Consider the following 24441-nt stretch of genomic DNA (forward strand, 5'->3'; position numbering starts at 1 on the left):
GCCATGTGTTTGTATGTTTCATACCTAACGGGCGAGAAAAATACATTATTAAGGGGGAAAGGAAAAAGTTAAACAACACTGCATCAAAAATATTGTTAAAAGTTTCTGTACTAGTAAGATGAGTGAAGGACTGGCTGGTTACCAGCCATAGTGTGGACCCAAAGGAAGGAATAAGGAGAGAGCTGGGATTCTAGACATGTTTGGTAAGGAAACAAACATTCTTATGCCTAACCATTCACAAAATTCAGAAAAAAACATTGATGTCAAGAAGCAGTGAGAATGATAGAGACAACAAGCCAAAAGAGGCCTCTTCCTGGATGTGCCCATCTGACCAGTGGTAACTGAACCTGGACTGGATCCTGCTGTTGGACGCTGTCTGACACCATGTGAGTCTCTAAGTGCCTCCCAGAAGCTCCTGGCGTCCTTAGAAGTGTGCTCCTGTGGTTTGTTGGAACTTAAAAGACCTGATTTAAGTTTTGGTGGACGTCCCATTGTATTACCATGGGGATGGAGTAAGTTGCTCTGTCCCCATCACGGAAGGACTGCCAGCCAAATTTACAAATGATGAGCCAAGCAGGCGGTCATTTATAAGGCATTTCTCAGGAACTCTGTTCATGGTGGCAGTAGCAGCTGGTGTTTGGGAAATGTGGAGGGCAGCTCGGGGGGCAACATGGGGGGTCTGTAACAAACAAAACAATAAAAAAAATCCATTACTGTTGGTCTTCTGCTTGCTTCTCTGCTCACTGGTCTTCAGCTCTTCAAGGCACAGGCTTCCCTACGGCCAATCCAAACATTGCTCTCATAGGCATGAGAGCAGTACCGGGAATGGGCAGAGTAGGCTTGTTTAGCACTTCATCGGGAGCTGGGAGCCTATGCCAGCTGGTCTCTATACCCAACAACACAGTTGGGTTGGAGAGATTTCAGCAGCATGACAGTTTGGCCGGCCTAAGACAGCTGGTCAAAAAGTCATGGGCACGGTTAGCAGTGCCCATCACTCCTCCTGCCCCTGGTGCACTGCTATGGCCCCGTACCCCAAGACTCGGCAGGACGAAAAATACTATGATCAGCATTTTATTTTTCGTTTGCCACTGCCTGCAGTGGGGCGACCCTCTTCCACCATAGCGTAGGAGCCGATGCTGAATGGCGAGTCCTGTAAATGCATTTCACTGTTTGGTGCAGGGCCACATCAGCATCATGCAACCCTGCTCCAAATAGTATTCTTTTTTTATTTTCAAAAAGAAATTTCCAAAACAGGATATTCTTTTTGAAAAAAAAGTAATGCTCTGTTTGCCATGGGAGTTAGCTCCCTTGGCAGGGGGAGTATTATTTGGGTTTTACTGTCCCTCATAGCCAGGGTTTGTCTGGTAGTAGTAGACAGTAAAAAAACACCTACATGTCTATCCGTCCTGATAGGGCTGCGGAAATGTAGCCATTTCTCTGACCGCCCTTAGTCTATTGGGCTGTCAGAGAGGTTTTGTCACCGCTATAGCCAAACAAAAGGTCCGTCAGCATTTAAATAAGGCGGTGGACCTTCATGTTGGTCAGTATGTACACTACATCACAGTTGCGATGGAGTATACATACTGCTGAGATTTAAATGAGGCCGTAAGCCAGAAGGTAATTCTTTGACCAGAGTGAGCCTACTTGGTGTATCTGATCCATGTTCTATCGCAGTCAGCCTCAAGTTGCATCTAGGTTCCGAGCTACAGCAATCATTGATTGTCGTTGATGCTTTTTTTTTTGTTGCTATTTTTACACAACACTTTAAAAACCCATGTCTTTGGATCCCCTTATTGATATTTGTCATTTTGGCGTAATTTTCTTTATTACATTAAACTCTATTTTTCTAATTCAGTTTGCCATTTTTAGTGTTTGCCGTTTTGACTTTATTGCTCTTTTGGTACCGAATAAATACTTTATTCACCACGCTAAGTTAAGCCTGTCTCCTCTGTGCCATAGTTACCAGGAGATTGAGCTCAGATTAATTTTGAGACTTGGAGGGTTCGGCCAGACAAGAGTTGTGAGTATTCTTGAGGTGGGTAGCCATCCACCCTAAATAATAATACCATTTCTTACACTTGGATAGGGATAATACTCTTTGAATGAAGAACTATGTTTCATAAGGTAGAAGTTAGTTACTTTCTCACTGTACAATTGTCTCACCTTTTGATGCTTCATAAGGTCCTTCAGGGGCTAAAGAACATGGACTTTCAAACTGGGGCCCAGCAAGGCCTACAAATTATAGATCTGCTCCAACTTCATCATGAATTGCAGCTTCAAAGCCAAAATATTTTTAACACATCTCTGAATTTATTTATTCATGTATTAGGTTTTGCCTACGCAGCGCAAATGCGTTGCTTAGGAAAAAGACCTTTAGCCATCGATTCCCTTTTTCAGGCAAAAACGGGCCCGCGTTGCATTGCATTGAATGGCAACACGTGCACGTTTGGCGATTCCCTTGCGGGAGCGAGCAATGGTACCTGCTCGCTCCCGCAAGGGAAACCTGCGCAGGCCCCCTGCTCTTTTCCCTCTCCCTGCTACCTCCTTTCAGCACGAGGTGCGCATGATCACAGAGAACTGAATAACAGTTAATTACGTGCTCAAACAGCAAATACCACCGAGATCACAAAGATCCCCTTTGTAAATGGTCAATTGGAGCTTTTACCAGCAGAGGTATGGAAACTGTTTCCAAGCATTGCTTTTCCCCATGCACCCCAAACAAACCAAGAATATCTTTACACATACATAGGGCACTCTACACATGCCCCAGTCCCTAAAACGACTCAACTTTTCCACTCCAAATTTAAATGCATCCCCCGTGGCGGAACTTGCTTTGCCAACGTGATTACATCAGTGCATAATCCCATATGAGCAGCACAGCTGTGAACCAGGGTGATGAAAACAGAAAGGACAGCCGAGCTTCCCAGGTACGCAGGCAAGAACACATGCACGGAGGTGTTTCTATAGTCTGAGGCTTTGTGAAAAACCGCAGCAATTTTCGTTGCGTGCCTTCATAACCTTGCTGAGAAAAATCAAAACAAACTGCGGACGGCAGCTAATAGGGCACTTGGAAAAGCTGCTGGATGAATCAGACCCCAAGAGCCACGAGCCACAGCGGGCAGAAGTCACCCACGACTCCCTACCCAAAACTGACATCACTCAGACACATGCTAGGTGTGGGAAGCGCTTACCTGTAAAGGGCCATCTCCCTGCCGCTGCTGCTTACTGAGCTCCAATGTAAATTGTAAATTGATACTTGTATAGCGCACTACTCACCCGCAAGGGTCTCAAGGCGCTTGTACGAATACCGCTGTGGAACCCATCCTGGCTTTCCCTGTGAGGTGTCCACTCCTGGCCACCCCCAAGGTGGAGGCCAGGCATCCTTAGCATTGGGGGGCCGTTGTGGAGATTAAGCAAGCTATTACCCAGAGTTGCAGAGTGGGACTCCATGATTGGAATAGGCACCAAGGCGAGAATTATCAGGTCCGTGGAATTTTGAGCTCATGGCCCGCCAAGGCGGGGAATTGAACCCTGGTCCCGGACTAGACCTCTGCATCAGGGTCTGCCGCTCTAACCATTGAGCCACACTTCTCCACTGCTATTATCCCTGCCAGGAAAAGAGGAGTGGTGCACTTATTCCCACGGACTGCAAGTGCAGTAGAGTAGTGCCGCCTAGCGCCTCTGACACATACTGCACCCCATTCCACTGGCACTTTTTCACTTCCAATACTAGCTGGTTGCATGGGTACATCCTCAGCCTGCGTCTTAGCGGGAAACTCTTTTCCTTAAGTGTGTGCTCCCCACGTCCATGGTAATAGCGCACCCATTTATAAAAATTATCAACACACTTCTAAAAAAATTTCAATACGGGTACAAAGAATTCCGAAAACAAAAGTTGAGGGAAAGAGGCACACACAGTCTTTTCCCTGAGTGATCATTTAAAAAAATCCCAGTTTTTTGGGGAATACAATCGTAGGGCCTACACATTTATTTGCGCGGTCAATTTAGAACAAGCATTGGCCAATAGGTCTTGCCTTTACGACCTAATAAGTGTTTAGTTATCCAGCACAATATCCTTGGTGCAACAACATCAACTGCTGCATAGCTAAACACTTATAGGGTCCCAAAGACGAGACCTATTAGCTATGCCAATGCTTGTTTAATTAATTGGTGGTACAACTCATATACATGATTGATTAACACATAACAGGTTGAGAATTCAAGATCATGGCAATCAACAACACTTTGACCATACAAACATACAGCTAGGTGAGAAATTAAAGCTGCAAAGAAAATATGAACAAGATTTAAGTATATACCTTGAAGGTTAGACTATATTAGAAACTCTTCACCCTTTATATTTTAGTCTGTCGAAATGATTCCCTACATACATTTTAAAATCTTGAATTAAGAGGCTGACCTTGTTAGTTGGAGAATGACAGGCATCTAGATGAAGCAAGGAGTGATTTAGGTTATATCAGAAGTTTCAGTTTGGCTTAGCAAAAATAATGCGTTGAGTTTTAGTGGGTGATTGTAGTACAAAGATAATCTGGGGACAGGCTTTGTAACCTTTGAAAACAAATCAGTAGTTTGTAATGAGCCATGCCATTTTGATGTTATAGAGAGTCAAAAAACAACAAGGGTTTGGACTCAAAATCAGTTAGGCTGAGCCCCAACTAACCAATGAACAACAAAATGCCAATACTGTTGAACACTTTTCCTTTATGAAGTACCACATCGAAGTCAAACAATGTAACCACAAGACCTTTTGTCTCTATGAATCAATCAAAATTTATTTATCCACATAGTCATTTCTATGGTGTATGAAAATCATTAAAATTCCTTAACATACCAAGATTTTTCAAAAAACCACCTATCAACTTATATCTCACACCATCATCCACAACTTTTTTTCACTCACTGCTTCAATTTTTCACAGTTCTATACTCTTCCCACACTCATTCCAGCAGCCTCACAACCATACTCACTAGAACACACAGGCACTCAACAAATAACACAATTAATTATGAACACAAGACCAAAGGTGAATTAGTTAAAAAAAATACAATACAAAATTGAAAATAATTTACACAGATGTAAACACTCAACTGGTCACAAACGGGTTTCGAACACACAAACCATATTTGCGGGGTTCTCCTCAGGACTGACAAGCTGCAAAAAGGAAACAGAAACAAAATTCTCTATAATTTTGAGAACCAAAATGGCCGCTCTCTTGTGTCCTACCCCCAAGGGTGAGCACAAGCTTACCTCAATTTTGTAACTAGATCAGCCGATGTATGTTTCTGCTGGCAACATATTTCTTTATCTATAACAACAACATTGCACGCCGTAAGTCAAAACAAAATAACGGAAGTGATTATTATTTGATAGAGCGGACCCTGAAGGTTTCTTACTTTTAAGGCAGTCATGGACCGCTTTCATGTATATCCTGTTGTGGTCGTATCAGCCTGGAGCGTCCTCCCTATAATAAGAGAAGGGAGCTAAGTATATGCGTGCTAACGATAGGCGTTTTATTTGGAAAATATTGGTATGTTGATGAATTTTAATGATTTTCAATAATCCATAGAAATGACTATGTGGATAAATAAATGTTGATTGATTCATACAGAGACAAAAGGTCTTGTGGTCACATTGTTTGACTTCGAAGGAAAGTGTTCATCAGTATTGGCCTTTTGTTGTTCATTGGTTATAGAGAGTCAGCCAACCTGGTGGCAATAGGATAAGGTGAAGTACTTCTAGGGAGGATGCAAAGTTTAAGACTTTTTCAAAGGAGAGAAAGGAGAGTTGAGTGAGGCCCACTAGAAGACTGTTAAAGTAATCAAGTTTACTGAACACTAGGGAATTTATCAAAGCTGTTCTATGTTGAAGGGACTGAGAAGGCATACTTTATTTTATAATTAGAACATGATATCAAGATGAAGTGGCAGTAATAGTCATGAATGAAGTAGCCAGATGCCATCCGGTCTATTCTTGGCAGCTCAGCAAATTTGTGACCTGGGAGATGCCTCGATCTATGGCATGTTCTCATAGACGTCATCAATTTTCCGAATTGAGATTCCTGTACTAGTTGATTGTGCAGTTGTAGTTGTTTCAACAGGGAGAAGTATTATTTTATTGCTGTTTACTACTTCTCTCTGAAGGGTGGAATCTTCTGTTGATATTAAGGCTTCCATCTGAACCTCGTGTTCAGTAGCAAGAGGAGTGTGGCGGGTACTCAGGAGCCCACGTGGCCTATTGTTGAGAATCAGCCATATAGTGTGGTTTGATCAGTTCAATAGAGACAAACCTTTTGTCTCAGTGACCGGCAAGAGGCGTAAGAAGTACAGTATTGGTACCTTCAACAGCCAAGACAGGCGCACCATTTTTTTTCTAACAAGGTCACCAATCTACGGGGCCCAGGTAGATCTTGCTGGTACAACCTTTGGACTTGGACGTTGCTTTGTAAAGCCCGCAAATCATTGAGCTCCTGTAAAACAGAAAAACGTCCATTGGTGTCAAATGGTTTTTCAGCCGCCACTGTGCTGACACTGTCGAGGTCTGGTACCCACATTCTCACACCAAACAGGAGCTCAAAAGGTATATGACGCCCCCAGGAATTTTCTTGGCATGTTGTTAAGTGCCCTCTGGACCTCATATAGGTGATTGACACAACTACCACCCTGGTCTAATACCCCTGCTGTGAAGGACTGCTTTAAGTCAGGGCTTTTCCTCTCAACCACCAAATTTCCCTCAGGATTGTATGGGGAGGAGTACCACAATGCCACACCCAAACTTCATGTGGCTTCTTGGTAAGCCTGAGAGCTAAACGCCGGGCGCGGTCGGAATGTAGTGCGTCAATTGCGTATGTTCAGATGAAAACTCTCAAATCCTTTATTACAGTTTGAGCGTCAGTCAAGTCCTGTGGCCAAACCCACAGGAATCTGGAGCATGAATTCACTGCCAACAAGATTTACTTCTGAATGTTGCATCTAAGGACAAAGTCCTTGGTTTGTTTTGTTAGACACAGATCCAATAGGAGTGCTTTAGTAAAGTAATCGTAGCATTAATCCCTGCATGAGCAGGAACTTAGACCCTCATGTGCAGCTAGTATCGGTCCTAATCTGCGATCAATGTTTGGTATTACTCTATCCCCCACTTCTGGAATCTGAGCATACAGAATGTTTTGTGCATCTAACTTGTAGGAGTACGTGTGTGGAAATCCTTTTGGCATGGCTGATCCATTGCGCGTGGCTTTGACTGCCACCATAGTTGTTCTGTCTATCCTCTTACTTGAGCGAGTTATTGCAACAGCAGCAGTACGAACTCTTGCCTTGGCGGCTTCATCCATGATCGAATTCCCTTCAACGTGAACGCCAACATGTTGATGACTCAATGTATGAATAACATGAGCCAGTGGCAGGCCATCTTTCGGCTTTGCCACTTGTTCCCAAAGCATCTTGTGTTTTACTGTACAACCTTTGGAATCTCTAAATCCATTCTGGCCCCAATAGCGTAAATATTCATTATAGGACTGGACACAGTAAAATGAATCACACTCTATCAGTGTGGGGAATTCACTATCTGTATTTTGTAGTGCCAGTATTAGGGTTTTTAGTTCCACCAGTTGCGCTGTACTGTCCGCTAGGGACTGAGTGTGTGTTTTCCCAGGACGGAACTTTCCGTCATGCATGCGCCCAATTGCACATGCCGCAGAATATTGCTGTTTAGTTCCTATGGCGGACTGGGCAGAACCATTGGTATAAATTATACATTCATTTCGAGGTAGAAGCATAGTTTGCACTGGAAGAATGCCTGTGTTTGTAATGTAGAGTCAAATCTGTAATCTACATCTGTTGCAGTGAGAGAGTTAGCCCATTGGATCCATCTTGGATGTAAAGCTTTAGTATTGGGAATGCACATTTTCGTAACGGCTTCTAAGGTCGCTACCGGGGTCACGACAATTATGCGTTTCCCCAGCGCTAGTGCTCTCTCTCTCTCACAACAGAAGTCTGTACCACTGTGAGTATTTCCTCAGTTGGTGCTAAACGTATTTCAGCATTTGTGTACAAATGTGATTTGTGTGCAATAGAAACTGTATTGCCTTCATTGAACATGATTTATGTGTTCCCAGCTGATCCAGCAACAAAGCGTATCACCAGGTTAGTTGTGTTAACACGCTTATGTAAATTTGTAGAAGCTATCACGTCAGCTTGTATGGAACTTAAAATATCTGTATTTTCCTGTGTCCAATGATGCACTGAAAAATCAGGGTTAATGGAGTCGTAGAAAGGTTTTACTCCATCTGTGTAATCCAAAATGTAAGTCCTGCCAAAATTTGTAATTCCTGAATGGATTGTAGTCTTTTCAGAGTCGTCGGAAGCTGGAGCAGTGCACATTTTTCTAAAAAATGTGTTGAAAGGCTTTTGCCTTCACTTGACAACCCGTATCCTAGAAATAGGAGACTGAGTTGGGCAATTTCTGATATTTTTACATTGAATTTGTAACCCAGGTGATCAAACCCAAGGATATGTAGTTCACTCTAGCCAAGTGTTTCATTAATTCATTGTCTGTCAGATAAATATCATCTACATAGGGCAATGCCTACTCATCAACATTTTTAAGTACCTCTGTCACTCTGGCTGAAAACATCCTGGGGCTATTCTTATACCCCTGTTGTAGTCGACAAAATTGGTATTGAGAACCTAGCGTGAGAATGCTGTCAAATATCTGCTTCCAAGCACAATATTTTGGCAGAAAAAATCATTTGAGCTATCTAGTGTGGTTTTGTATTTTTTCTGTACAATGTAATTCATTAGTGCGGCACTATGTGCATTTTGTACTGCAAATGTACATGTGGAAGCGTTGTAAATGTCTGTAGTCTAAGACCAGACAATATGAATTATCAGGTTTATTACTGGAAACAAGGGATTTTTCATGGATGAGGTGCAATTCTCTATCGCACCCTGGACTCATTTTTTTACTTCATGTTTTGTTGGGTATTGTCTGTGGTTGAGGAATGGATTTTAGTGGGATTTCGTGATGAGGTTACTCATCATCCCACCCAACATGATTGTGGTAAAGTGTAGGAGCTAGCACTATTGCCCTCTCCTGCGGGTATGAATTTTTAACTGTTACTGATATGAGGTCAGAGAAGGCAGGCAAAATTACGTTTTCCCCCATTGGGCACTCAATTACTGTCTCAGGTTGCCAGTCCTTTTCAGTCAAAAGAATGCCGTAAACATGTCAGGTTCTCCCAAAAGGGACCCTACACACACCTGGGTATGTCTCCCTCCATTTGGCGCCTTATTTTGTATAAATGATGTGGGACACTTACCCTTGTATTGAGGGGTTCCCCCCGTGATATGCTCACTCAGCGCTAATACCGCCAGTTAATCCATCAGGTTGTGGCAAGCTATTGTGACTTCTGCCACGCTGTCTAGCATCGTCACTGCCCATTCCCCATTCAGAAGCCTGAGTCCTCAGCATCCTTGGCATTTTTAATTTTGATCCCGGCCACCTTTTGCTTTTTAATTGAGGTTTAGAAGTCTTTTGTTTTTTCCGCCTGTTTAATGATGTAGTCGGAAGTGCGGTGTGTCTCCCTTTTGGGCTTGACTCGCTTTTCCGATCTGTGCTCTGACCGTCCATCTCTCTCTGAATGTTTTTCGGATGACTCCTGAGAGGAATGTGTATCAGTATTCTGATACCTGTCAGACTTCTTTTATTGTCACAGTTTCTCAAATTGTATTTTCTTTTGGTGTGGTCCTGTTGAGGAGACCCACCACATGACTGTGTTGTTTATTTTTTTTTGCTTATTATCCTATTTCTTCTTGGAAGAATCGGGTGCTTGCTTAGAGTTATCCTTTTCAGAACTGCTCCTTACTATTGGTTTCCCAGGTTTGGCTCTCAGATTATCTCTACCTAGTAAAGCATATGTTACTTCAATAATCTTAGCTAATTCTCGCGTGTGCAGGAGTGAAGTCCCTTAGGCGTTGGCGTATAGCCACTGTTGCTGCCTCCCCTTTTATGTTACATAACATAATTGCAAAAACTTGGGAAAAAAATGTCCATTATTTACATTCCCAGGTCCAGGACAGGTTCTGCCCCATACTCATTCTGTATTTGTTTTAGTACATCTGGTATGACTGCTATTGAAGGGGTTCCATGAGTTCTGGTGTAACCGGCAGCAAAGATTGCACCCCAAGTGGCACAATCTTCTATCGGGGGAGCCATCCCCATTGGCACAGCAAATTGTTAATATTCTGTGTTTTTCCTGCAGGCCTGTATGTGGAAAATCTGCTTCAAGCGGAGCTGTTTTCCGCGCTATCCAGAATGGGATTTGCTCCCGGCTGGTGAGAATCGTTCCCATAACGGCTTTCAGCGTTTGGGGGCTAATACCTGCAGTAGCCAATTGAGGTGGTGCAGCTTGAGGAGCCCTGGCAGGTTGGACTGTCAATGTTCTCTTTATATATTGTATAAGATTTCTGTAAAGTTTTACTAAATCTCTATAAAGTGTTCACATTCCTGCTGCTGGTAAAGAAGCAATGTCTGGATGAGGTGTATAAGAAGCTAAGACCAGCCAGGTGGCTCTTTCTTTGCTGAGCGGACCGAGTCTCACGTTTTCTGTGGAATGGGGTAGGGCACATTTAAACCAATTATTGCGCTCTTGGTAAGTTAATGGGACATCTATGTCCACGTATGGGAAATACTCTTCAGGTGGTTCATCTTCAATGTAAGTGTGAAACAACCTTGTGCGTGCTTCTGCAAGCGGGAATTTAACCAAAGAGTAGAATACCTCTGTCCTGAATGCTTTGTGTGCCTCGACCACGAAGGTATCAACTCCACCCATTACTGGGAGGTCATGTTGTAATAAGTTCATAGTAACTGCCTGTCTGCAATTTTTTGTAATATTCAGAGCAACTACCTGTTCTTAAATGTCCTCATCCGCTTCTCCGTTTCCGGACATTGTGTGAAGAGAAATGGCATTTTATTTAAATTAATTTTATGGTGCTTTGGTAAGCACAATGTGGGGAACTTTTAATCCTCCAAGCTTGAATAACCTACAGCAAATACATAGGATATGCCTAATCAGATGAGGCGGATTTCCCTTCTCACTAAGGACGTCTCCTGTTAAATGTGAGTAGGTCTCTGAGAAAGCATGACTGAACTACTCAGATTGACCATTAAATAAGAACTCAATCCAGAAAGGCAGCATCATGTTGTGTAGTTCCTACTAATCCGTAGGATCTGCGCATTGTTGGACAACATAAACTAGGGTCTCGGTTCCTAGACTGATTACGGACACCTCTGCACGATATGTTGGCCTATAAACCAAGTAGCTCACAGTACATTTGTAAGCCCCACTATCCTTATCAGGGAGCGAATTGTTTCTGGCAACCACTGAGCATGAAAAACCTGACCCTTCAGGGATTGTGTAAAAAGCACAGAACCTTTCACTCAGTCACTCGTGCTCACTTATTCTCAGAGAAGTAAACAGAGTATAAAGAGTAGAATGTTTTCAATAAGTTTATTGAATCAATGTTATTCTTGTATAAAATATGTGTGCTGCAATGATTAATAGGCAGAAGCAGATAAAAGTGATTACAAGCATCAAAGCGTAAATAGTAGATATAGTTCTACCATGGTGCTAAAGCAGTGCATATATGCAGACATATAAAAGAAGGCAGTAATCAAGCGTACTATGCGAACCCTACTCTAAGTGTCCATAGATTGTATGTAGGTGTAGAGCCAAGAATCCCACCATAGGACGATCCAACGCCATTACCTGATGGGAGAGAATGAAAGACCCTGTCTTGATGACAAACTTGACACCCCTCAAGAGAACTGTTTTGGATCCGCGCCGAGTATGAAGACACTTCTCTTCGGCGTTCTGCATCCGTGATTGTAAATCATAGCATTCAGAAAAGTATTGACTCTACGGGGTGTTTGGAAAACTTCTGTCCCGCACCATCCGCGAGTTCCAACTGCGTAGAATTATAACATCCACACCCAGTTAGGAAGAGTGACTTTTAACGCTTGTGAGCCGCTAATTACAACAATCGTCGGGGGCACAATTAACTGCTACGCCGACAGAACAGATTAATACAGTTCAACCTCCACCTTAAACCCGGCTGGGTTTGCATGAAGGCTGTTCGCTGTCCCCCACAGTCCTGATGAAGACCCGTTTTTGACGCCCCATGTGCGCTAGCTGAGGGTCGAAACGTCGACGAATAAGTGGACTTGTTGCTTCAATATCCTGTATCTAGTACTGAAAAATGCAGTGTACAGTTGTATAATTGAATTAGCATATGCCACACTAAACTATTGGTTGTATCCCCCCTTGTATATAATAATTGTACAGTTTTTGTCACCCTTGCGCCGTAAGCACTGAGCACTACAAGTCACCACCTGCACTGTTTGTTCACTTTTTTGTACAGCCTATTTTGCAATTCATATGTGATATAAGTATTTATGAATGACTACAATTGATAAAAAAGTACATAAATACATAGATGGTTTTGGATTCTGATCTTTGTTCTAAACACTACATAAATTATGAGAAAGTAAAAGAAATATTGTGCACCCGAATGAACCAATTGTTGATAATATTGACCCCTCAAGAGATGTCAGACCGCTGCGTGGTGAAGTTTCAGCACACCCTTGGTGTCAGCTGAAGTGCCTCCTCCCTAATCTATCTGGATGCTCATCTTTTATAATAGAAAGCAGCCTTTCGATTGGTGATGTTATGGATATGTAGATAGTTCTGTCGCGCAGTAGTTGAAGATAGAGATGACATTTGTACATAGTGCAAAAAGGGACCTTGTACATGATGTTCAGGGCATTGTGATAATGTTGTGCACAGCTAGATGTGTAAACAAGCTTAGTTTTGGGGAAACAAATCCAACATTGTCGTGCACGCCAATATGTGCAAAAGTTCCCAGCTGTAATTGTTATTGTGAGGACAATGTACGACATTAGTTGCTTCGCTACATGGGCCTAACCCAAGAATATAACGGGGGGACACCCATGAGTACTGGAGATGGCGGAGAGATAGAGTGATTCACCTTCACTCTTTGTGTTCTGACCTGGAGGAAGGAAGAGAACCTTTGCAGCACCGAACCAGACAGGCCCATCCTGTGCTCTAAAATGGATAGAAGATTGTCGTGGTTAACAGTGTCAAACGCAGAGGAAAGGTCAAGAAGGATAAGGAGGCACAATTCATTTTGATCAAGCATTTTTAGAATGTCATCCATAACATGAGTGAGAGTTGATTCGGTGCTATGCCCACTACGAAAGCCAGATTGATGTTGGTCCAGGAGATTGAAATTTTCGATGTGAGCACAGAGTTGCGATTGGATGCATTTTTCGAGGAGTTTGGTGAGGGTGGGGATGTTAGAGATAGGGCGGAAGTTGTTAAGGTCAGCGCTGTCTGCTGTAGTTTTTTTAAATATGGGTGATACCTGAGCTGCTTTTAGACAGTCCGGGATCATGCATTGTGACAAAGACGCGTTGACAATTTCTCTCCAGATGTTAGAGACGACATCCTTGATTTCTTTGACGATGGCAGGTGGCAACGGGTCGCTGAAGTGATTAGAAGGGTTGATACTCTGAAGAACATTTTTAATGTCTCTTTTGGTGAGCGGGGTAAATGTGGCCCAGTAGGCGTTGTTCTTGATGCCCACGCTCATCAGTTCGATCTTGTCTGTTAGCGCCGGGTGGGGAGTAGACCCATTGGATAGCAGTAGAGCCCGCTTGGTATCCAGTTCAATATCGATGAGTCTTGATTTCTCCATAAAGAAAGCAGCCAGATCCTCACATAAGGGGGGGGGGGGGCTGATTTCAGAGTCAGGGCGGTTTGGTGTTTCCACCGATTGTTGTTTAACCAGTTCAGAAAGTTTCTTGGGGCGATTTGTGGCAAGATTAAGTTGAGATCTGAAATAGTTTGCTTTAGCTCTTTTGATTTGCTTGTTATAGGAGCTCCTAACTGTTCTAATGATTTTAAGTTGCAGTTGTACCATGGTTTGGATGTTTTTGTTATGGCATTTTTTTGTTGGAGTGGAGCGACGGAATCCATTATGCTAGAGATAGTAGTCTTGTAAAAGTCAGTGAGTACATGAACCTCAGACATGTCAACTTGGAATGAGAGGGCAAGCTTACAGTGGGTTGCTAGATCGGCTGTGTTGATATCTCTGAGGTCCCTTTTCCAAATCATCAATTTTGTTGGTTGACTCTTCCTTAGAGAAACCACCAAGTTGATGGAAGAAGATGCTGTGGTGGTCAGACCAATCACAAGGGGTGATGGTATCCATTATGATGGTGTGTTCATTGGTGATGATGAGGTTCAGAGTTTCTCCTTTAGTATGGGTTTGCCGGTCACAATGTTGAATCAGCTTCTGATCACTCGAGAAAGATTTGAGGCATGTTACAGCTTGGTCATTAGGGTTAGACAGGTGGAGGTTGAAATCACCGAGGTAGATGTGGGACAGGGCAGAATCAACATTGCCAGAGATGATTTCCATTAATTGTTCGATGAAGGGGAGGTTATCCCCAGGGGGGTGATAGTCTATGTGTAATTTGCACACCGGGAGATTGTTATTGGAGATGTTGAGACAAAGGTATTCGCATGATGATGGCGTAGAAGACTCCCAGAGGGAGACTGCTAGAGTGCTCCTGTGTATACAGGCTAAACCACCTCCCAGTTTCAAAGCTCAATCTAGGCAAATTATGTTGTGGGTTGGGGGCACTAGGAGGTCTAGGATAGGAGTGGAAGAGGGGTTGAGCCAAGTTTTCTAACTCATTGTGTTGGATGAGGTCGAAGATATCAGAGGCGTGTTTGCTGGCTGACCTGCAGTTGAGATGTATGCATTTAAGTTGTGCCAGTGTACGGGGGGAGGAGTCTGTATGATTTTCACTCTCATGAGGTTGTCGTTGTTTAGGACACTAAGGTTGTGGGGAGGTGGTTCTCTGTTCAGTTTTGGGTGAATGGCTTGGATTTGCCCCGTAGGACTCTTGTTGGGGTCTAAGTGTGTAAGAGTTGAGTAAGTAATCGATATCTTTGAGCGCGAGATAGGCCAACGATCTTCTGGGGCGAGAGGGTGCGTTAGGTAGGGAAACGGTTTTAGAGCTAGCGAGGGGAGAGATTTGGTCAAGGCAAGCTCTAATGCTAGCGCTAGCAGGGGCTTTGGGCAGATTCGTACAGGAGAGGAGGGAGCTTATCTGGGGGGAGATGTTCCGATGAAAGGGCTTTTAAATCATGAAGTTCAGCTGTGAGATGGTGCAGCTGGAGGGATAAATCGTCCCGTCGTGCCACCACCAGGTTAAGGTGCTGGGGAAGGGGTAGAAGTTGTGTGGGGAGAACTGGCAGGGAGGAAGAATCTCATTGAGTGGTCCAGGCGTGCCACCAAATCTGGGTGCTGGGGGAGGTGTAGAAGTTGTGTGGGGAAAAATGGCGGGGAGAAGGGTCTTGTTGACTGCCAGGCGGGTCAGTGGTGATATTGAGAGGTTCCCGAGGGGGGAGTTGTCACTGAGGATTTGCAGTATTCCAGGGAGCCTTGATAGAGCGGGTGGTAATGGTGAGAGGGTTACTGGCAGTGCAATGGGTGGAGCATTCGACCTGCCACCCTGCAGGGCCAAGAGTCAATAGGAGGGCGAGGAGGGAGGTGTATCCGAAGAGGAACTGGAAACAGCGCTGTGGTGTAACCTTATGTATGCTAGCGCTGGGTCTTGGCGCAAAGGTGTTGTATTGTTAGCTAATGAGTTTTTAATCTTCATAAAGAGTTTGTCGAACTGTTCTAGATTTCGATCCGATGCTTGAGAACAATTCCGTTGTTGTAAATGGTAATGGTGAAATTGGCTTTGAAGATTGGAGAGGAAGTAACGGAAAGACAGAAACCATGAGGTGTTTTCTTTTTCTGTTTGACCTGAAATAAGGATATGAGGGTTTTCCTCCATTGGGCTCTTCTGTTCGTGAAAAATATTAGGTCGTTCAGGGTGTTGCCATTGGATTGACAGAAATGGGTGTCAGATATAAGCAGTTCCGGGTGACTTTTGATTATATTGTGTTTGAATTTCTTTCCTGTTTTAGTAAGGTTAGGAGGATAAGTAATCTTAAAGGCATTAAAGCCAACTTGTGAAAGTGAGCCATCAGTAGGACTGGTAATAGATGTAGCCATGGTGGGTGGAGGGCAGAATGCTAGGAAAGGGTGAGTTCTTGGGTCAGTTCTAGTCACTAATAGGGTAGGTCTATTAAGAATAGTGAACTGTATATGACAGAACCCAAAAAGGTTTGACCTATGAGCTAGGCCTTCTAAAGAATGTGCTATAGCGCCACTGTATAAGGACCTTGGGGTGTGGAAGATTTATGTGGGGTCATTGCATTGCCCCCTCTTAAATGATCGGCAATATAGCAACTGAAAATTAAAACAAACAGAATATAATTATGCCATCCATTGAACAGTGGGAATTATGAGGTCACATTCAGCCGAATAGATTGGAAAGGCTGTTGATCGTATGCCCATGGCAAGATGGGGGTAAAGCAGGGTCGAGGGAGTGTGTGGGGAGGTAAGCATTATGAGGCTGAGGAGAGCTAGGTCCGAATGAGAGACTCTCACCTGTGGATTTGATGAGTGGAGTATCGGGGGAGTTTTGTTTGTGTTCACAAGGAACTAGCCTATTCTTAATGAGTCATTTCAAGATGGCTGCCATGCTTGCTACAAACTCTGTTCGAGAGTCCTCTCTCACTTTCCATAACTTGGACTTGTTTGGGTAGAGTCCTCTTTCCGTTTTTACCTTAACTGTATTAGGTGGTCCTAACTTTGATTTCAATGATGGCGTTAAGTGGAGAAGTCCATTTACTATTTCTTAATAAGCCCTGGATAGCTCCATTCTCCCCAGATGTCTGTTTTACTGCCCTCTTGTCTAGAGTGGCAACCGCTGGTGATCGACATCTCCCCCCGGGAAGGGGGTCCCAAAAATAGAGTTGGGGAACATCAGTGGATACCTTTTCTCTTTCTTCTTCCTTTCACTTCTTCCCCAGGCACAGAGCATAACTAGACAGGAGTATGGACCTTTCTCCTTGCATATTGCTCCTGCGGAACTTTAAGTAGACCTCACAGGCCTATACCAGGCACAAAGCTCTAGTTGCTACTCCCAGCTCTTCTTCCTCTGACCTCTCACGTGTGCCCTTGGGCAACTCCTGGTTCTGGCTCGCAAGCAAAATGCGTTTGCATACAGCTTCCTGGTGGCAGCTCATCATGTCGGGAACTGTAGTCCGATTACACAAAAACCTGCACATAATAACCTCAGAATGAGAGAACGGAAAATGAGCGTAGTCCCTGAAGAGCCTGTGATAGCCGGTGGCCATGTTGGAGTGGTGCGACCCACGTCCGCGAGGGAAGTGAATATGCGCAAAAAAACCATATTAATCAATCATCTGTCTGCCGATAGATGTTCTGGGCGGTCATCCATCAATACAAGTGTGACTGTGAATTTTTTTTTTACTATTAAATGCTGTATTATTATAATAAGAGCTGCTCCCAAGTAGTTCACTTCCTCAGACAGTAATTTCGTCTGGCTGGAATATTGCACTTACGTATGCCATGGAGGGGAGGGTGTCAGTCTGCTGTCTATGGTAGTACTCTTAGAGGTAAGGGCATTTGCAATCTGAGTGCCCTCATCCACTAAAGAAACAGAGCACAGGCTCTTAGTGGTACATTGACTGAATGCGCTGAAAACACACCCTTCAAGTAGACGTCAACCGTAGTCGAGGAGAATGAATATCTAATAAGCCCTGCTACAGGGCATAGATATATACGATAGAATTCACACAGCACACTTACTACAGCATTAGGGAAACCAGCATCCAAGTGTGTTGTGGAGAAATACATCTCATAAAACATGACAAATTGCAGAAATGTATGATGATGTCGGAAGGCTAACAGGGTACAACAAGATTAAAAGAAGCAGCTGTGTGACCTTTAAATATGTGTTCAGTCAAGAGCATTCGAGAAGACCAAGGACTCCGAAAAAAGAACTGGCCGAAGCTTTGACTATGAACCGACGTCCCAACAGGAAATAAAGAATAAATATTCCCAGACACAAAGCAATCTAGGCACCGAAGTGGAACAATAGCAGTAGTTAGGTGCTGCGCTGGATGTATGACGTTATAACGCATACTATTACTCCGCAGACCATTACAACGCAACTTTTACTCCGCATACCGTTACAACGCATAGCGCCTTGGGGCGCTGGATAGTGGTAAGTATAATTTACTATTCTAACTCCAGTCCCCGTGGACCCTAGGGAAGGTGTTGGATAGTAAATTATACTTATTCCCTATCCTAGAGCGCCCCCCAGCGCAATGCGTTGTAATGGTATGCGGAGTAATGGTCGCGTTGTAATGGTAGTGCGGAGTAAAAGATCCGTTGTAACGGGTGTATACCGCTGCGCTGTGGGAGGAAACAAACAGGCACAAGGCAGTACAAAGAGGAACGATTACCCACTAGCAAGCAAGCTTTTTTGAAGGACTATCAAAGGAACAAATGAAAAGGGAATGGGCGGGTTGTAAGCCCTCAGAGTGATTACTGGTATATACTAGGGGGTCCCAGTGAACCATTATTCATTTCTTCAAATTAATCAACAAAAACAATCAAGAAAAAATCATCAAATTATCACTAAGAGCACACTGTTATTTAATCACAATGAGCTAGCTTCACTGTACATTGAAGGCAATATTAATAACAATATCTTAGCAAAAGTGCCCCAGGGAGAGCAAGGAAATAGTGATGTGATAAAGTGAGGGAGGATTTGGGATGTGCAGCGTGAATAAAAATACAGACACAATATATATTGGTAATTTACAATACAAAAATCATTGGCTTCAGAGCCCTGAGCCAAACAATCAAATAATTGATATCCAAAGAAGGCAGTCCAAAATCATGTATATGACGCTGTTACTTAATAACCAGAATAGGGGTGGCGTCAACTGATCTAAAAGAAAGTAGCCGTCAACGTTTCGACCCCAAAACTACAACTGTAGGCGTTCTTTAGCGCATCACGCCGGGGTCTTCATCAGGACACAAGGGAAAGGGGCCCAGGGGGACACAGGTTGTTCTGTAAGAATTAAAACATATGTTAGTGCTCACAGTGCTCAGAGTGATTACAGCATGTCTTGAAGAAACAGTGCATGCGCTGCCTAGGCTCAACCTTAAAAGCAGTCAGAGGATTAAGAGGAGAACCCCTTAGTGGCAGAGCTGGTGATACCTAGGAATCTGAGGATAAAAGAGTTTGGTATTTACTGTATCAAATGTAGTTGTTAGATCAAGGATGAGTTGATATAAGATAGTTAGTGACCTCTCTCTCTGTAGAGTGGATGGAGAAAGTAAAGCAGATTGTTGGAGAAGAAAGTGAAAGTGAGGTTAAAGCACAGATGAACAAGCTACTTACCTACAGTAACGCATTATCTGGTAGAGATCTATCGAGCCACAGATTCCTGATCTTAGAATATACTCTGGGCGTCAGAATGGATTTGGATATTGAGCACTCTTCAGTGGCGTTATTTCCTCAGCATTGACCACGCCAGAAATTACAAGAACGGTGCCTATTTAGGAGCCACCCCTGTGTGCTGACATCAGTTTCTTTTCGTGACAATTTTGCATCAGACGCATGGACTCATGACAGAATGCAGTGTGGATACATTAAGGACCTACAAAGGCCCCCCTAAGTGGAGAAGTCCATTGGTAGAGCGGAGATGGGTGGGTCAGTAAAGAATCTGCAACTAGATAGTCTCTACAAGTTAAGGCAGTAAAGAAGGTAAGTTATGATCCATCTGATAGCGACTTCTAGCCGCAGATTCCTTACCTTAGAAAAGATATCCAAGCAATATGTCTCAGGAGGTGGGTCAGCTAATAGATTTAGACCAGGACATCCCGTAGAACTGAACGGTCAAAGTGCTCATGACGATTGACTTGACTGTCCAGGCAGTAATGCTGGGTAAACATGTGCAGAGGCCCCTATCTCACAACCTGATAGACTTCCAAGACAGGAACTATGAAAGCTAACACAGTGATCGCAGTCTTGATGAAATGAGAACGCAAACCCTCAGGAGGTTGCTTCTTGGTCAGTGCGTACCAGATTTTAATGCAGAGCATAATCCATCTTGAGATGGTCCTTTTATGCACAACTTTTCCTCTTATTGCTCCAGATAACCCAAAGAAGAGTTTATTGTTCAATTGGTGTCCCTGGAGTGTCTCCTCCTCTTCGAAGAGTGAGGCGGAGCAAAGAAGGTCAGCAGTGTGAAGGTTTGACCGACATGGAAGGGTGTCACCACTTTTGGCAGGAAAGACCTATGCTTTCTAGGAACCAGTTTGTCTGGGAAGAATGTAGTACAGGGAGGGTGTACGGATAGTGCCTGCAGTTCAGTAACACTCCTGGTAAATGTAATGCCCAATAGGAAGGCAGTTGTAATGGTCAGAAGACATAGAGGGCAACTGTTCCTAGGCTCAAAGGGCTAGCACATGAAGAACATCAAGACTAGGTTCAAGTCCCATTGGGTCATGATAGAGGGATTTGGAGGGAACATGTACTGTAGTCCTTTTAGAAAACGAGTCACAACAGGAGACGTAAACAGGGAGAGCAGGTTCGGCAACTGCATGAATGATGATATATTGAAAGAAATCTTTTGATTGTGCCTAAAGCAAAGCCTTGCTGAGCTAGCAAACAAACAAATAACAACACCATGCAAAGGGGATCAGTGTAGCGCACCAAGAAACACCTTTGTCCCAATAGCCGGCATATATTGGCTGAGGTACACCTGGCTGCCAAAAAGCCATCGCAGGCTTCTACAGGCAGGTCAAAAACTGTCAATTGCCACAGCTCAATCTCCATGCATGAATGCAGAGCATGCCGAGCTTCGGGTGCAGGAACCTACCCTGTTGCTGCAATAGATTCTCTTGAAGGGCAGCGGTACGTGGACAGAATATTGAGTTGCAGAAATATAGGGAAAAAAATATTGTGATGCAGAAATATAGTAAGTAATATTTCAAGAATGTTGTTAATATTGTTATCAATAATATAGGTGTAAAAAATATTGTTTTTTTAATTATCTTTATGTGTGTTAGTTTCTATATTATGAGTTATTATTATTTATATAATTATTAATACTATGTTTAAATAGTTTGTAGTTTTAAGTGATTTCTACATTTTAATTTAATTGCTAATAGTCATTTATAATGTCGTAGCGAGTTGCTAGCTTTCTAGGAATGTAGGGTGGGAAGGTAATTAAGTACAATTAATTAATTATTAGTTATTAATTCAGCATTAATTATTTCATTGAATATTCTAGTTGTGTAATAATTATATATTTTAAGTTATATGTTTTGTGAAGGTTGCTGGAATTAAAGGGATATTGGGTGGGAAGTTACGTAAGTAATAATTAACAATAAATAAACAATTTATTAATAATTATTTAATTGATTATTATTTATGTAAATTGTGTAATATTTATATTTTTTACGCTATATATTAGGTGCGGATTCCTGGAGTTGTAGGGGTACAAGGTGGGAAGTAATTAATTAATCAATCAACTAATTAATAATGTATTACATAATATTCAATGTGTTATTAATTATGTTAAATGTGAAACATTTATTTATTTTTGTTTTATTTTAAGTCAGACCCCCCGGACATTGCGGCATGGATTAGCAAATTTTGCGGAACAAATATGGAAATTTAGCTGCACAAATATGGAAAATTTGCACCAATTTTCGGCACTATATTTTACTTATAATCATTCATTTTCAGCCTGAAATCAATGGAAGCTTTTTTAGCAGAGTATTCCACTTTGAAATAGGCATGTTTAAAGTGTCTGCAGCTATATGTATGTGTAAAGAAGGGGGTCCCCGCAAGGGAAACGTGTTATGTACAACACACACAACCAACCATAGTTGATAACACTTTTCTCTAATTCATGAACATCAGTAGAAACAATAGAGGTTAGTATTGTCATTTATTTTACAATACCAATTTGTCATTCTGTCATCAATATTTTTGAAAAGCCCCAGATGGGAGAAGGGAAGGGGGGTGGAGGAGGGGGTGTGCTCAAAGCTGTGTGAAAGTCAAAGAAAATTAGACATAGTCAAAAAGGAAAACAATCATACACAATATTGGCATATGACTCAGGCCAAATCTAACACAAAAAAGCCTATATATTCAAGGCGTCCATTGCAATAATTATACAATAAAACCCTTCAACGGTCACACAACAAACATTCGAATTGATTAGAGGGCATGTGCCGGAGGTTTACAACAAAGGAACAAGAGCCGTCGACGTTTCGACCCCTTGGCGTAGGCTAAATTAGGTCCTTTTACGGGGTCTTCATCAGGACAAGTGCAGTGGGAGGTAGGGGCAAAGTAGGGGGGGCGAAGATATCTGTGAAGTTAAAAACAATGGGTGAAATCACTATTTATTGATTTTAAGAGCGTCATTAGATTGACATAATTCAATTACATTAGCAGAATCAATAGCCATGGGCTTAGGGTCGACTAGGCCTCAAAGCGTAGGAAATGGCGTAAGACCAACCAATAATCTCGGTCAAACTCTGCGATATAAATTCGCATCTACACAGAGGAAAGATGTTATTGGACGAGTTGCCCCTCAAACAACTAAAATTGTAAAGAGGCTCCACTCACATGCAATATCAGCCAATAGGCTGATCGATGAAGCTTTCCTGAAGTACTTGTCACCCCACACGGGAAGGAGAAGGTGCAGGAGAGAATGTATCAACTGCGAATAAACCATTTAAAAAGAGTTAAGTCATGCACTGCTTGTGATGGTGGCCTTAGTCGATGTCGGTCGAGCCCTACAATTACTTACATTGAAAAATGAAGTCAGAGGCCACCACGGGTTTTATTAATCAGAGCTCTTCTCTTCATCCGACTTCCAAAATGAAAGGTCGCTGAAGGTGAAAAAAAGTTCAAATTGCTAAAAGCTGTATAAGTAGCCGGGTTAATCTGAGGACAATTATGGGGCATTGTAACCACGTACATACCTCCGTTAGGGATCAATCTGGGAGCCGACCTTCCTAAGCTTCAATGTCGGTCTCTCTCATCCATTTGCAGCATTCGTTCACTCAAACGTTGGAAACCTTGTTAAGAAAATTAAACGGATGGGGCTTACAACTCCGATATACAAATTATCCATTGCAGAGTTTGGCAGAGAGACTTGTTTAACTAAGGAAAGTAGGGGATATTTTTAACACCGACTTACACGTAATGTGGAGGAAGACCTTTGATCACCGCCGACTCCGCATAATTGCTTCGCGGGTTGCAGGCGGGAAACGTGATAGTAACTTTCGTGGATGATTTTGCTAAGGATATGAAAGAAACGGACCTCAGAACTGATAATACACCCGTCATAATGTGGCAGAGTATAATCACTCGTGAGAATGGGGATGCATGGTACTTACAAGCGCTTTGAGAAACCACAGCAATCAATGCTTGTCCACGGTAACTCCGCTAAGCGGAGTTGGGGGCGGAGTCTGCCTTTGAGTGACATATCAGAGATGGAAGAGTTACTTAGAGACTCGCGTTTTTCGGAAGGATATTATTTGATGAGAGAGCACATTCAGAATTTAACTAAATAAAACAAGACAATCTTACGCATGCACATGAACAATATTTTGGATTACAAAAGCTCGTGCACCTCTCAACCATGAGGGTGTAAACGAGCAACATCAGACAACCTGTTGAAAAGGACTGTTGAAAAAGACTTGTTGGAAAAGAACCTCATACCAACTCAAGCACTTCTCAAGCATGAGAGTGTAGGTGAGTATCATGAGGGCACACAGTCCACATTTAAATAAATAAGTATCACGTTCCTTAGCAAATGTTAAGCATTAACATATTTAGAGCTCAACTGCAGACGCACGTACACTACTTAACCATAAAGGTATGAGCGAGTTTATCATATTCAGAGACTAAATCTGCAGCTAAATGTTCAAACTTAATACCAACTCAAGCACTTCCCGAGCATGGGAGTGTAGGTGAGTTTCACGAAGGAACACAGTCGACATTTTGATGAATAAGTATCATGTTCCTTAGCAAATGTTATGCATTAACAATATTCAGTGCTCAACTACAAACGTACGTACATTACTCAACCGTAAGGGTGTGAGCGAGATGCAACGAACAAGGCTTACAACCAAATAGAGCACTTCTCAAGCATGAGAGTGTAGATGAATTGGATTTCACATATTCAAAAATTTACATATTCAAAAATTTATACGTTTTTCAATTTTTCAGCAGCTAATTGTTCAACCTAATGCTGCCAACTGTGCCAGGCTGCTATCTTGCTCATTCAAACCGTTTTTTATCGAATCCAAAAGGGACATCCATTTGGATTCTCGTGTGTTAAGAGCTACTTGCAAGTTACCTCCTCTTGTACCTAGG

Source organism: Lissotriton helveticus, chromosome 3_1 (genome assembly GCF_964261635.1).
Source record: "Lissotriton helveticus chromosome 3_1, aLisHel1.1, whole genome shotgun sequence".
Lineage (NCBI taxonomy): Eukaryota > Metazoa > Chordata > Amphibia > Caudata > Salamandridae > Lissotriton > Lissotriton helveticus.